Source organism: Cherax quadricarinatus, chromosome 58 (genome assembly GCF_038502225.1).
Source record: "Cherax quadricarinatus isolate ZL_2023a chromosome 58, ASM3850222v1, whole genome shotgun sequence".
NCBI classification, from domain to species: domain Eukaryota; kingdom Metazoa; phylum Arthropoda; class Malacostraca; order Decapoda; family Parastacidae; genus Cherax; species Cherax quadricarinatus.
The window spans coordinates 2,938,010-2,952,538 of NC_091349.1; the positions used below are offsets into that span (position 1 = coordinate 2,938,010).

Below are 14,529 nucleotides of genomic sequence, written 5' to 3' on the forward strand. Positions count from 1 at the left end.
ACCAAAGTAAGGTGCAATGTATATATATACACTCGTTGTATACAACACAATAAGCACACAAACATAATTATCAATATATTGTTTACAAAACTTGTTTACAAAAACAAACAAACAAACAAACAAACAAACAAACAAACAAACAAAATCATCATCATCATCATCATCATTCTTCTTCTTCTTCCTCTTCTTCTTCTTCCTCTTCTTCTTCCTCCTCTTCTTCTTCCTCCTCTTCTTCTTCTTCCTCCTCTTCTTCTTCCTCCTCTTCTTCTTCTTCCTCCTCTTCTTCTTCTTCCTCCTCCTCTTCTTCTTCCTCCTCTTCTTCTTCTTCCTCCTCCTCTTCTTCTTCCTCCTCCTCTTCTTCCTCTTCTTCCTCTTCTTCCTCCTCCTCCTCCTCCTCCTCCTCCTCCTTGTCTTGTGTGCGAGTGTGTGGCTTATAATTGTTTTGAGTCAGAAGTCGGCAGCTGTCAAAGTGACATATTGTCTCATTAGTCACTACCCCTACCACTGTCAAAACAATGGGGTCGGATGCTGCTTCCCCTCCTCCATTCTATCTAATTATCTTTCTCCCTCATTCTATATCTTTCAATCTGTCTCTCTTTCTATCTGTCTGCCTATCTCTGTCTCACAGGTACACATAAATACAAGTATACATAGTGTAAAATACCTAGGATAACCCAAGAAATCCAGACAAAGTGCTATACTCTGCTTGAAGATGTGAGTAAACGTGATGACACAGTCTTGTGGCTCTCTCTGAGACAGAGAGCTAGATGGACAGACAGGGAGCTTGACAGACAGACAAATAGACAGAAATGTTTGTGTACCAGCAAAAAGAAAACAAAGGGAGGGCGATGGTCATGTAATATTACCCTCCTTTACGCTCATCAAAGTCAGCTCTTATCAGATGTTATCTCCCCTTATCTTGTCACTGTCATGGGGGTGGACTTTTTTTTTCTTGCTTCAAGGGAACAATATTATTACATCTTCTCCTCCTCCTCCTCCTTCCCTTCTTCCTCCTCTTCCTCCTCCTTCCCTTCCTCCTCCTCCTCCTCCTCCTCCTCCTTCCCTTCCTCCTCCTCCTCCTCCTCCTCCTCCTCCTCCTCCTCCTCCTCCTCCTCCTCCTCCTCCTCCTCCTCTTCCTCCCCTCCTCCTCCTCCATTGCTTTTGGTCTCAAACTCCTCCAAATCATGAAATTGATCTTCACTGACACTTCCATCTGTGTTAGAGCATCACTTGGGAAGAGAAGAGTCCCAGATTTGCTGGGGAATCACATATTTCTTACCACTAGACATGCTGAAAAATGACAACTGAAATGGCATTCCCACAATGCACCACTGGCTCCCCGATTTTTTTTATATGGTGCACACTGACCATGGAGACCCATTCTCTCACATGTGGGCCTACCAGCTTTCTCCTGCTTGATTTGAAGCTGCTAGAATTTATGCGTATAAATACGTCAGAAACATTGGCTCGTAAGACGTATTTATACGTCAGAAACAGTCAAAGGGTTAAATTCAGCAAGGTTTATACAAGCATTGCACCGAACCTTCATCTCAGTGCAACTCTTGCAAGAACAGATCTTGCAAGGGTTCTTGCAACTGTATTTATGTATACCTGAATAAACTTACTTATTTACTTCTATTCTGTCGACTGAGTACAAGAAACTGCCCATTCACCTGTTTCAACTACCCAATAAAGTGGTCAGAAATTGGCAGTTTGGTAAATTTCACACAAGTTTCTAAAGATGCCAATTTCAAAATAGGGTCCAGAATAAACAATGCAGACATTGCTGGCACTAAAATAACATTTCTCTGTTCATTAATCATGTCTCCAGGCCTCTCTTACATTACTCTTGCTTTTCATTTTTAATTTTTATTCACATAAAAAATAGATTTGCTGTTATGCAGACTACATACACTGCATTATCGTAATAATTGTACAGTGGAACCTTCACTTGCAAGCGCATCCATGTGCAAGTTTTTCCAAATATGAGCAGTCGGTCGGTCGATTTTTTGCTTCCATACGCAAGCGAAATTTCCACAAGTGGGCCTTGAAGAAGGTTCCTTGACGCTGGTGAGGGGCTCTTGCTCTTGATCTAGGGAATTGGATCTCATTTGTTTGTTGGGCTATCTTATTGAAACTTGGGCAATGTATGATTGAAAGATGCTTCTTAACGTACACCAATAGTGAAAGAAATAGGACTATAAATAATGGAGTTTGCTTCTCAGCAATTAGCCGCCCCTTAGCGGTATTTTCTTATTGTTTTCATGGTTGTATTCTTGTTTTTTAGCGACAGATTCGTTGACTTATGTGATCTTAGGAACACAACTCCATCGTTAAGTGAAGAGAGGCTGTACTAATAAGTAATAATAATCACTCAGGCACATTAAATGTCTTATTTTAAGTTAATATAAACATTTTCATTAATCGTTTTATGATATTCAAAATTGTATATTACATAGCTTATAAACATGATACATACACCCACAGTGGAAAAAATTCACATATCTACACTGAGTTTACTCATTTCTAACAACCACCATTAGATGCCATCATAAAACAAAGGGAGAGGTGACAAGAATAAGTCATGCCAAGAATTTTAAACAAATCCGAATGCTTAAGTTGAGTCACTAGATCAAATGCTCATTGATACACATTTTCTCTGGTGCTGTGCCAGAGAAAACCGAATTTTTTCCCTCTGCCTAGCTACCACATCTCACATTTATGTGAATTTTTTTCTACTGTGGGTATATTTATCATGTTTATATGCTATGTAATGCATTTCTTATATAATTTTGAAGAAAATATAGATGGTTTAACGAAAATGTTTATATTAATGTAAAATAAGACATTTAATGTGCCCAAGACTAATTATTAATATTATGTATTAGTATTATTATTATTAATATGGCATCAAGACTAAAGGGACACTCTTAGTGATTTTAATGTGTACCTGCATGCCAGCACTGTGTAAGTTTATTTAGGTACAGAGTGCCTATAAAATACATAATAACTTAAAACACTTGAAATTTTGTAAAGTAAACGAACTGGGTGTCGAATGGTGACCATATTAGTCAGGTGGGGGAGCTGTATAGCGAGTTTTGGTCATCATAATTTGAAATATCAGTATTAGCAAAACACTGTAAAGTGAAACGCCGTAAAGCGAGGCCCTACTGTATACGTATATATTTTTTTTTAACACACTGGCCGTCTCCCACCGAGGCAGGGCAACCCATTAAAAAGAAAAACACTTCATCATTTACACATAATCACTGTCTTTGCAGAGGAGTGCAGATATGACAGTTCAGATGTTACTCTAATCAGCAAATATCCCAAACCCCTCCTTTAAAGTGCAGGCATTGTACTTCCACCTCCAGGACTTAAGTCTGGCTAGTTGGTTCCCCCGAATCCCTTCACCAAATATTATTCTGCTCACTCAAACAGCTCGTCTAGTCCCAAAAACCATTCATATCCGCTCCATTCTGACATGCTCATTCATGTCTGCTGTATATCTAAGCCCCTTTCATGCAAAATCTCTTACCCCTATTGCCATCCTTTCCTAGGATGACCCCTAGCCCTCCTCTCCACTACAGCTTTATACACCCTCTAAGTCATCCTATTTTGCTCCATCCTCTCTAAATGATCAAACCACCTCAACAACCCCTCCTCTAAATAATACTTTTAGTAACTCCACACCTCCTAATTTCCACACTATGAATTCTCTGCATAATATTTACACCACACATTGCCCTGAGACATGACCTCTCCAGCTTCCTCCTCGTTACAACATTCTCAACCCATACTTCACACCCATATAAGTGTTGGTACCACTATACTCTCATATATTCTCTGCCTCCATGGGAAGTACAGCGCCTGCACTTTAAAGGAGGGGTTTGGGATATTTGCTGTTTGGAGTGATATCTGAACTGTCGTATCTGCACACCTCAGCAAAGACTGCAATTATGTGTGAACGATGGTGAAAGTTTCTTGGTCGCCTTGCCTCAATGGAAGACAACTTTATACATTTGATTTTGTTTGTGGTTTTCAAGGAATCTCATGGTTACTTGAACTTGCTGTAATTAATACATGGTGGCAGCGGTGGCGTGGTAGGAAGTTTTGTGGATGGTGGTGTATTATCTGTGATAAAGTAAATCATATCTTGAGCATTTCAACGTGTAGATCATAGATGTCAAATTACTCTTAAAGAAAATGAACTTGAGATGAAATTGTAATAAATGAACAGTAATAATTATCCAGCACTTGTCAAGAACTGCATTAAGAATTGAAGATGCACATTTAGTCAACTTAAGTGTGAAAATAATATTTGCAAATCAGTGAATCTGTTAAATCAAGTCAGAGAATGAGTGGGACTCAGACTCCTAGCAAGCAAGTTGTAGGACTCTTGCCTTGGGTTCGAGCCCCACCTATTCTGTAATTTGTTTACAATCATGTTGTTACAATTTTGTGAGTCAGTGAAGCTGTTTTTGAGAGTGGGATTTATATGTAAAGAATAATGTAATATATTTATTTTGTGTGCTAAATACTGTTTTGTGAATGTTTTTTTATATAAGAGTAACAGAGCTGAGATTACTGTGTTGTGGAGGAGAATTTTGAGCCTTGGGCTATGCATTTTATACACTGTACTATACAATGCAGTTAACTAGATGCTCTCACACACATGTAGACACAATGATACAATAATGAAGTTTCAGTAGCTTTGTATACATATAAAGCTTCACCTCTACCCTCTACCCTATCTTCCACTTCTGCCATGTAGTGGTGAATGACCATTATGGGTTTAGTGCTTTCAGCAAACACTGTTAAATAATTTTTTATATATAAACAGAGAGATACCAAAGTTTTAAATAGTAATTAGCAAGTTGCAGAAAGTCATTTGTGAGGTGAAACTAATCTCTGTATCATGCACTTGTAGCCACTGGCCTATGTTTACCCAAAGAACTATTCCTTGAAATGTAAGCACACCTCACGGTAGTGTAATGTCATATCATGCCTTCATTTATAATTGGTAAAATTAAATTATATTTAGTTATAAAGACAAAGGAAAACTACTACAGTGAATGGGAATTTTCCTGTTTGAAAGTAAAATGCAAATTCAAGAGGTACATTGTCCTTTTGAGGTAATGTTACCAGTGGGATGCCACAGAGCTCTGTGTTTAACCCTTTGACTGTCGCAACCCCCAATCCTGAGGTGTCTCCTGGTGTAGCAAAATTTAAAAAAAAAAAATTATTTTTTCTTATGAAATGATAGAGAATCTTTTCCCGATTGTAATGACACCAAAAAAACGAAATTTGATGGAAAACTGATGGAATTATGCTCTCACGAAGTTAGCGACCGCGGCGCTGTTTACAAATCGGCGATTTCGCCCACTTTGAGCCCTATTTTCGGCTAATTCCATTGTTCCAGTCGCCCAAACTCATAGCTATTTCTTTAGAACTTCATTTTTTCTATCGATTGAATACAAGAAACTGCCCATTTACTGATTTCAACTACCTAATAATGTTGTCAGAAATTTGCAATTTGGCCAATTTCACGAAAACTAAAAAATATGACAATTTCAAAATAAGGTCCAGAATGAACAATGCAGACATTCCTGGCTCTAAAATAACATTTTCTTTGTTCATCAGTCACGTCTCCAGGCCCTTCTGATATTACTCTTGCTTTCTATTTTGAATTTTTATTCAAACAAAAAATATTAGACTTACTATTATGCAGACTACTGCAATGCTGTAATAACTGTATAAATAACATCAACCCATTCATGACTGCATATTAGAATGGCTAGTTGGACATTTATTGGACAATGGCATCATTTGTTTACTTTTGAACATTGGCAAAAATCAAACATTTCCCCTACTTTGAGCTCCATTTCTAGGTTCTTTTTATAGTAAAATCAATCAAAATCACCTCTATTTCTGTAATATGTTTTCCATTCTATCAAATGAGACCAAGAAAACGAGAATACAACCATAAATACTATACGAAAATAGACCACAAAGTCGGCATTTTAATTAAAAAAAACGGTCGGAGTTTTTTTGTTCTCATTATGCACTGCGTGCTCCAGGATTTTTTTTATATGGTGCACACTGACCACACACACCCATTCTCTCACATGTGGGCCTACCAGCTTTCTCCTGCTTGATTTGAAGCCGCTAGAATTTATGAGTATATATACGTCAAACACGGCACCTCGTAAAACGTATATATACGGCCGCGACAGTCAAAGGGTTAATGCTAATAATGTTTCTCATTTATATAAAAGCTTTCCATGTGGAATAAAGCATATGATAGGGAGGTGGAGGTATTGGAAAGAGTTGTTAGATGTTGTTGATAAATGGTAAGCAGTGATTTCATTCTTTGTGAAGGGAGGAATAAGATATGGATGGAATAAGGAAGAATCTGAGGTGAGTGTGGAGGAGGGGAAAGGAGATAAGGCAATAGGTAACCTTACCTGTGATTGCCGAGACCTTCTGTCCTTGGTTTGTGTAGCAGGACATTGCTAACAGGTTTGGGAACTCTGACTAATACCTGGGCAATGCAGAAAGTGGTAATGCTTTGACGACCTAGATAGATAATGCAGATTACCAGCAGAATGCCCTGTCTACAGTGCAGTTGATCATCAATCCATCCTGCAGCCTGCTTTCTCCCTCCCTTCCCTCACTTGCTTGAATTGTGGAGAAGTTCAGCCTGCACATTCCTACCAATGAAAAAAAAAAAAAAAAGCATACACTATGGCAGTGATTCTTCTGTGTCCCCAAGGGAGGCTACTGTGGCTCTCCTACTCCAGAGCAACCTGATGCAAGTAGCACCTTGTTGAAACCTTTCCCACAGTCACCCCTGTCTTCAACTCTTACGAAGTCCTGGATGCCTATAATGGGAGTGCATTACTTAAAGCTAATCTCACCCAGAGTTAAATTTGTTTTTTATAAAGTTTGCTAGGTTTGTAAAAGATAATCTAGATATATGTTTTGTACATGTAAGCTGTATATATAAATTTGAAAAGCAGTTGCAAATTTTTCTTATATGTCTTGCTTCAGTAAGAAAAATTCATTGAAAGGTGAAAGAAAGTTTGATGCTGTATTTATATTTTAGATTGATTCCATTAAGTAACCACGTTCCTAGTCGCTTAGTAATAAAATTTTCATGATGTTTTTGTGAAATTTCATAAGTAATGCCACACATTAAATAATTTTATAGCTATGAGTTCATGTCAGACCTCAAATGTTGAATGGGATTAGTAGTTGGTGTAATGTGCCACTACCAGCAGATCTGCTGTTGGTTTCCCAAGCAGGGTTATCATAGTTTTATAGGTTACATGACTGTGGCTATCAGTATTACTGTGTATACTGTATTTATATTTTTCAGTGACTGGACACAGGATGTGCATCAGCTTTGGAATATTTGATAAGATTGTCACATGTGTTTGTGTGGGTTGAGTCTTGTCTTCTTAAACTAAAATTGCGACTTCAATAAATGCCCAAGCCTCTTCGGCAACCCCTACTTAGCTCTTTGAATTATATACCCTTTGTGATCCCACACTGTCTTTTAATTTTTACACTCTGATAGCTGCATAATATTCACAACACACATTGATCCCAAACATAACATCTCTGCTGCCTCAAGGATCCTTCTAGCTGTAATGCTCAAAGTCCAAGCCTCACACCCGTACAAAAGTTTATTGTCTGTATTCTGGTACATTCTCTTTTCCTCCCTAGATAAACATCTTTGTCTCCAGAGATGCTTCAGCACATCACTTACCTTTTTTTTTCTTGTTTATTATATGGTTAACCTCATATTTCATAGACCCTTCTGCTGGCATGTCTTCTTTCAGATCTCTGAAAACATCCACTTCCATTTCTCCCCTCTAATATTCGTTGCCTAGACTTTTGTTAACCTGATTATCTTGCTCTTTTCTATGTTCATTTGTAATTTCCTTATTTTTTTACATCCTCTCAAATTCATTCTACTTTTGTAATATATCTTCATAATCTCCTAAAAACTGTCACTGTTACAATGCAACTATGATAGCTTCCACATTGTTTAATCCCATACTTTTTCCCAACACCCTAGCATTCACTTCCTTTGCAGTCCCAAATATAAATACAGTAGGTATCTTCAAGAGGGACTCCTTGGTGCGGTGAAGAGGCTATCGGTCTGAGGTATTAGACCTTTTGGTCTTCTTCCCCAGACTGAACCTAATTACCCCTACCAATCCCCCCTTCCCTATCCCTTCCTCCTCATCACCCCTTTCCCTTTCCTCCTCCTCTCTCCATCCCTCCACTTTCCTTTTCCTGTTTCTGCCTTTGAGGTTGTTCCCTTAGGCTTTGTAGTTCCTAGACCTGAGAAGGGGTTCTGGGGTCCATCTCCTTCTGTTGAGGTCCTTGGTGGTAGTGTAGTTTGCCATGGAATCTGGATCATTTCGAGATCCCGATCCCGATCCCTCTCCAGTCTCCCGGGGGAGGGGGGGAGCTTCGGGTGTCTTTCAGGTGACGGGTGTATCTCCGGATTCCAGGAGGTGGTGACCGAAAGAGGTATACTTTGTGGCGGGGTTTCTGACCACCCTCTCTTTTGTCTACCGAGGTAGCTTGGTAGATGTGAGGTTGCTATCCCGGATTGCTGGTTTACTGGCTTAAAGGGTAGGGTATGGCACGGGTTCCATGCCACATCTGCATTTCCGGTTGTGCTGAGGTTGTCCTCTTGGGCACAGAAGGGGAGACCTGCAGTCTTTCCTCCTGGGAGCTGCCCCTTCACACTCCTCCCCTTTTTTCTTTCTTTTCCTTAAAAATAAAAGAAGAGAGAGACTTAACCATGGAATCCCAAGTCCATGTATCTCTTCCTCCTGGGCCCCTCCTTGTAGCAGCACCCCTGTGACATCCCTGCCTTGTTACCAGGCCATTCTTTGAATCTTTCTACTGCCCCTGTATCTTCTGTGGGTGACATTTTGTCCCACGCTCCGGATACAGAGGCTCAGCCTGACACCTCTGACCTCTGCAAGTCTTTGACTGTGCTTCCGGCTTCTTCCCATACAGTGCGACAGTTTTCGGATCTCGTGTCCACCGCAACACGGACCACCTCTGGTCCTGTATCTAAACAACCATGACCTTCTTCTGATGACGTTATTTCGACTCTCATTCTACTCCAAAAAGACCAACACGACAGTCACTTCCTTTACATACTATGCAGTATAGTACACAATGGATGAAGTTTTTCACTCTACAACCGACATCTTTCTGATCATAGTATCAGCGAGGCACTCCTACGCCATGTTGGTCATAATACAGTGGACCCCCGCTTAACGATCACCTCCAAATGCGACCAATTATGTAAGTGTATTTATGTAAGTGCGTTTGTACGTGTATGTTTGGGGGTCTGAAATGGACTAATCTACTTCACAATATTCCTTATGGGAAAAAATTCGGTCAGTACTGGCACCTGAACATACTACTGGAATGAAAAAGTTCGTTAACTGGGGGTCCACTGTATTCCATTTCATGCTCTCAAGAGTGTTGCATGCATGATCATAGTATCAGTGAGGCACTCCTACGCCATGTTGGTCATAATATTCCATTTCATGCTCTCAAGAGTGTTGCATGCATTGTCACAGTACAGAATGCTAGCCAAGCTCACAATCTCTCTCTCCTTACAACCATAGATGCCATTCCTGTGACAATTGAAGAACATCACTCTCTTAATTCTTGCAGTAGTACTGTCACTCTACCACATACTATTATTCAGTGTAATTTCCAGACATGTGGTGATGACATTCTGGAACTGCTTGAGCTCCAAGACCTCCTGATCCTTAAAGTAGACACGTATGTACTGCCTGCCCACAGGTGGAGACTACTCCTGCAATGTAGCTCGCTTAACTTTTGGCTGCTGCGAGCATCCATCATCAGTTTGACAGGTGACCCCTACACCACAACAGTGTAGAAATTGCTGGCGATTTGGCCATCCGGCAAAATATTGCAGGTCCATGGCTGAATGCCCAGTCGGTGGTGCCGATGACAGTACAGTGGACCCCCGCATAGCGACTTTAATCCGTGCAAGAGGGCTGATTGTTATGCGAAATGATCGGTATGCGAATGAATTTTCCCCATAAGAAATAATGGAAATCAAATTAATCTGTGCAAGACACCCAAAAGTATGAAAAAAAAAATTTTACCACATGAAATATACATTTTCCTACACACAAAGAGAAGGATACATGCACAATAGTAGAGTAGTACATGCACAATATATATTGTGCATGTACTACTCTACTAAATGAAGAATAAATGACACTTACCTTTATTGAAGATGCAGCAATGACTGATGAGACACTGTGTCCTGGGAGTGCCTTTTCCTCCTGAGTACTGTAGGTCCTGTTTGGCATTTTCTTCCAGAACAGGCCTTATCACACTGTGTATGCCACTACGATTCTTAAATCTCTCAAACCAACCTTTGCTGGCTTTAAATTCACCAATATGAGCACTAGTTCCAGGCATTTTTCCCTGTTCACCTGGGTGTTAGTCGACTGGTGTGGGTTGCATCCTGGGAGACAAGATTAAGGACCCCAATGGAAATAAGTTAGACAGTCTTCGATGACACTGACTTTTTTGGGTTATCCTGGGTGGCAAGTCCTCTGGGGTTAATTGTTACTTGGTATTCTCAATAAGCCACACCAACAACGGTGCTACAGCAGCAGCAGCAGCTGACAGTGATACAGCAGCAGCAGACGATGCTACAGCAGCAGCAGACGGTGCTACAGCAGCAGCAGACGGTACTACAGCAGCAGCAGACGGTACTACAGCAGCAGCAGCAGCAGCAGCTGACGGTGGTACAATAGCAGCAGCAGCTGACAGTGCTACAGCAGCAGCAGACGATGCTACAGCAGCAGCAGACGATGCTACAGCAGCAGCAGACGGTACTACAACAGCAGCAGCAGCTGACAGTGGTACAACAGCAGCAGCAGCTGTACCACCAATAGTAGCGATGGTTGATTGGGGTTTATTATACAACCTGGCCAGCTCGGAGACACGCACTCCACTTTCATACTTATCAATGATCTTTTTCTTCATCTCTATAGTAATTCTCACCCTTATTGCTGTAGGGTTGGCACTAGAAGCTTTCTTGGGGCCCATGGTCACTTATTTTCCAGAAAAAATCACCAAAAACACTGTAATAATACGAAATGTTCCGATTGTATGCTTGGATGTTACCGCGGAGGCTGGCTCGTAAACAATGCCATCGGCGGCACATGTGAGGCTGGCTAAGGGCGCACATTGGACACGTCTCGGACGAAGAGCGGTGAGCGGGTTTTTGGGCGGTATGCGAGGCAAAATTTTTGCTATAAAAGCAAGCGGTATGCGGATTGAACGGTATGCGATGCGTACGGTATGCGGGGGTCCACTGTACCTTTACATCTTGTGGCCTACATCCCTCCCTCCTGCCTTAACCCCTTGACTGTCGCAACCCCCAATCCTAAGGTGTCTCCTGGTGTCGCAAAATTTAAAAAAAAAAATTAATTTTTTCTCGTGAAATGATAGAGAATCTTTTCCCGATTGTAATGACACCAAAAAAACGAAATTTGATGGAAAACTGACGGAATTATGCTCTTGCGAAGTTAGCGACCTCGGCGATATTTACAAATCGGCAATTTCGCCCACTTTGAGCCCTATTTTCGGCTAATTCCGTTGTTCCAGTCGACCAAACTCATAGCTATTTCTTTAGAACTCCATTTTTTCTATCGATTGAGTACAAGAAACTGCCCATTTACCGATTTCAACTACCCAATAATGTGGTCAGAAATTTTCAATTTGGCCAATTTCACAAAAATTAAAAAATATGACAATTTCAAAATAAGGTCCAGAATGAACAATGCAGACATTCCTGGCTCTAAAATAACATTTTCTTTGTTCATCAGTCATGTCTCCAGGCCCCTCTTGATATTACTCTTGCTTTCTATTTTGAATTTTTATTCAAACAAAAAATAGAAGACTTACTATTATGCAGACTACTGCAATACTGTAATAATTGTATAAATAACATCAACCCATTCATGACTGCATATTAGAATGGCTAGTTGGACATTTATTGGACAATGACATCATTTGTTTGCTTTTGAACATTGGCAAAAATCAAACATTTCCCCTACTTTGAGTTCCATTTCCAGGTTCTTTTTATAGTAAAATCAGTCAAAATCTATACTATACGAAAATAGACCACAAAGTCGGCATTTTAATTAAAAAAAACGGTCGGAGTTTGTTTTTTCTCATTGTGCACTGCGTGCTCCAGGATTTTTTTATATGGTGCACACTGACCACACAGACCCATTCTCTCACATGTGGGCCTACCAGCTTTCTCCTGCTTGATTTGAAGCCGCTAGAATTTATGAGTATATATACGTCAAACACGGTACCTCGTAAGACATATATATACGGCCGCGACAGTCAAAGGGTTAATTGTCATGAAGCTCATCCATCTTATTCTCGTCGTTGCCAGGTTTAATGAAACGAATGTGAAATCCATTGTCTGAGACAGAGGGCTTTACTTACACCATGGCAGTCTCTCATCTACGCCTCGAGGGGAGACTCCCTCGTATTTCTTATTCTCGAGTTACTAAGAGACCCCCAACCTTTGGGGCCCGAATTCTCGCAGTCTCCCCTGCAATCACACCTTCCACAGTCACCTCTGTATCTAACTCTTTTGCAGTCCTGGCTCTGAGGTCCCTAACTCGTCACCTCCTACTGTTCTCCAATCTTCATCTTGCACGCAAGCTTCTATATCTACAAGACCTCACACAACTCCTCCCTCGCGGCTCTCTACTTCTTCAAAGTCCAACAAATCCCCTAAGGGTAAATCTCTTTCATTTCCAGTCTCTGGATCTTTACCTATTACTCGTTCAGTACCTTCCTCTCCTGTCCCCTCCCATGCTTCTTCTCAAGCTACCTCTAACCTCTCATTCCTCCCCCACATTGATAAATTCTGTTGTTGCCCTGATCTTTACTCACCCTCCTTCTATCTCCAGTATAGTCCCACATACACCATCCTTGTCTGAAACAGTTGAAGCTATCTCCAACGACTACATTGCGGAGACTAAACCATTGATGGACACCGATCCACCTCCTGTTGCTCCTCTTCGCTCCTCTCCACCTGCACAGCCCCTCTCTTCGCAGTGTTCCAACCCTTTGCTGCTTGTTCGTTTTCCGCTGCCTTCACATGTGGACTTTTCTAACCATTTGGTTCTGTAGGTACCTCTACCTTCCAATTTCTTGTAACCATCTCTTTGCAAATCATGGCTTATTTACAGTGGAATATCTGCGGCCTCAGTGGTAACCGGGGTGAGCTTCAGGTGTTGCTCTCCCAGTTTTCCCCCTGTTTGAATTTGTTTACAAGAACCCAGATTATGCTCCACTGTTATACATCTCATCTCAGGCTATGTTGTATTATATTCATTGGATCCTCTTCCCCATGGAGCCTTTGATGAAAGTGCACTTCTTAAATGCACCGGTATTCCATACTATCAGCTGTTTGTTCATGCTTCACTACATTACACTGCAGCCCGCATCCACTTGAATAACTGGTATACAATCTGTTCTTTGTATCTCTCTCCTTTTTGGGCATTATCTATCCTAGATGTTGCATTTTTGGTTTCTTCCTTACTGCCACCCCCTTCCGTTACTTGACGATTTTAATGCTCACCATTTCCTTTGGGGGGTCTCACTGTGACCCTTGCAGAATTCAGTTGGAGGTTTTTCTCACTTCTCTCCCCCTCCATGTTTTAAATACAGGTACTCCCACACATTTTGATCCTCGTACTCAGTCTCTCTCTCTCATTGATCTCTCGGTTTGCTCTTTCTCAACTGTACTAGACTTTACTTGGTCTGCCCTCCTGGACTTGCATGACAGCGATCATTTTCCAATCATCCTTAGTTCTCATTTGTTTACTCCGTCCTTTTTCTCTTTGTCTACATTTGCTCTTGTCTTCTCTACAGTTGCCATCTTTCTATGTTAATGTAGTATCTAACTTTTCCCTTCTTCCTTGGGAAGTTCCGACGGTTCGTGTCTGTTCTTCCCTACTGCCATGCGCGAAAGCCCAATTAAATACGGTTGCTTCTTGCTCTCTTTTTCTTAATCACTTTCAGTCTCATTCTCATGCCATCGCAGTGTACACTGCTGGTTCCAAGTCTTCTGATGGCATCTGATTTGCAGCACTGTTTCCAGACAGCATTGTACGTGGGCATTTATTAGCCTCGGCTAGCATTTTTATGCATGCAATTCAGCTGAATTGCATGCAGTTCTTGTAGCACTTGTCCGTATTGCATCTATGCCTGTGTCACCATTTGTGGTAGTTTCAGACTCCCTTAGTGCTTTGCAGGCTATACAGAAATTTGATTCACCTTATTCCCTGGTTCTTCGTATCCAACTTTGGCTACGCTGTATCTCTAGCAAGCACAAAGATATTGTTTTTTGCTGCATCCCCGGTCATGTTGATGTACAGGGCAATGAACAGGCAGACACTGCTGTGCGGTCAG

At 41.0% G+C, this 14,529-nt stretch overlaps 1 protein-coding gene across 5 annotated transcripts in view; it reads left to right on the plus strand.

Annotated features, from left to right (window-relative positions):
* LOC128698057 (neuralized-like protein 2) overlaps window positions 1-7,516 on the plus strand; it is a 77,110-nt gene extending 69,594 nt beyond the window's left edge. For all 5 annotated transcript variants that reach the window (XM_070097512.1, XM_070097514.1, XM_070097515.1 and 2 more), the window contains exon 7: window positions 7,382-7,516. The gene's annotated coding sequence lies outside the window, so the exon portion shown is untranslated. The remainder of the gene's footprint in view (window positions 1-7,381) is intronic.
* The last annotated feature ends 7,013 nt before the right edge of the window (window positions 7,517-14,529 follow it).